Source organism: Arachis ipaensis, chromosome B6, assembly GCF_059453495.1.
Source record: "Arachis ipaensis isolate K30076 ecotype BB chromosome B6, ASM5945349v1, whole genome shotgun sequence".
Lineage (NCBI taxonomy): Eukaryota > Viridiplantae > Streptophyta > Magnoliopsida > Fabales > Fabaceae > Arachis > Arachis ipaensis.
Window position 1 is genome coordinate 113671378 of NC_142441.1, and position 1561 is coordinate 113672938.

At 41.1% G+C, this 1561-nt stretch overlaps 1 non-coding gene across 1 annotated transcript; it reads right to left on the reverse strand.

Annotated features, from left to right (window-relative positions):
- Positions 1-508: 508 nt before the first annotated feature.
- LOC148562361 (small nucleolar RNA R71) lies at positions 509-615 on the reverse strand. The gene has a single exon (XR_015887986.1). It is a non-coding gene; the product is annotated as a small nucleolar RNA R71 (small nucleolar RNA).
- Between the last annotated feature and the right edge of the window lie 946 nt (positions 616-1561).

The following is a 1561-nucleotide window of genomic DNA, read 5'->3' on the forward strand; positions in this document are numbered from 1 at the left end:
TGTTGAAGCTGATCCAGAACCTGAAAGGACTCTGAAGAGAAAACTAAGAGAAGCTAAATTACAACAATCCAAAGACAACCTTATTGAAAATTTCGAACAAGTAAAGGAGATGGCAGCCGAACCCAACAACAATAATGCAAGGAGAATGCTTGGTGACTTTACTGCACCTAATTCCAATTTACATGGAAGAAGCATCTCCATTCCTACCATTGGAGCAAACAATTTTGAGCTGAAACCTCAGCTAGTTTCTCTGATGCAGCAGAACTGCAAGTTTCATGGACTTCCATATCAAGATCCTTTTCAGTTCTTAACTGAATTTTTGCAGATCTGTGATACTGTTAAGACTAATGGAGTAGATCCTGAAGTCTACAGTCTCATGCTTTTCCCTTTTGCTGTAAGAGACAGAGCTAGAATATGGTTGGACTCTCAACCCAAAGACAGCCTAAACTCTTGGGATAAGCTGGTCACGGCTTTCTTAGCCAAGTTCTTTCCTCCTCAAAAGCTGAGCAAGATTAGAGGTGACGTTCAAACCTTCAGACAGAAAGAAGGTGAATCCCTCTATGAAGCTTGGGAAAGATACAAGCAGCTGACCAAAAAGTGTCCTTCTGACATGCTTTCAGAATGGACCATCCTGGATATATTCTATGATGGTTTATCTGAGCTATCAAAGATGTCATTGGATACTTCTGCAGGTGGATCCATTCACCTAAAGAAAACGCCTGCAGAAGCTCAAGAACTCATTGACATGGTTGCTAATAACCAGTTTATGTACACTTCTGAGAGGAATCCTTTGAGTAATGGGACACCTATGAAGAAGGGAGTTCTTGAAATTGATACTCTGAATGCCATATTGGCTCAGAATAAAATATTGACTCAGCAAGTCAATATGATTTCTCAGAGTCTGAATGGAATGCAAGCTGCATCCAACAGTACTCAAGAGGCATCTTCTGAGGAAGAAGCTTATGATCCTGAGAACCTTGCAATAGTAGAGTTAAAATACATGGGTGAACCATATGGAAACACCTACAATCCATCATAGAGAAATCACCCAAATCTCTCATGGAAGGATCAAAAGCCTCAACAAGGCTTTAATAATGGTGGAAGAAACAGGTTTAGCAATAGCAAGTCTTTTCCATCATCCACTCAGCAACAGACAGAGAATTCTGAGCAGAATCCATCTAGCTTAGCAAATTTAGTCTCTGATCTATCTAAGGCCACTGTGAGTTTCATGAATGAAACAAGATCTTCCATTAGAAATTTGGAAGCACAAGTGGGCCAACTGAGTAAAAGGATCACTGAAATCCCTCCTAGTACTCTCCCAAGCAATACAGAAGAGAATCCAAAAGGAAAGTGCAAGGCCATTGAATTAATTACCATGGCCGAACCCACAAGAGAGGAGAAGGACGTGAATCTCAAGGAGGAAGACCTCCTGGGACGTCCAGTGATCAATAAGGAGCTTTCCTCTGAGGAACCTAAGGAATCTGAGACTCATCTACAGACCATAGAGATTCCATTGAACCTCCTTATGCCATTCATGAGCTCTGACGAATATTCCTCTTCT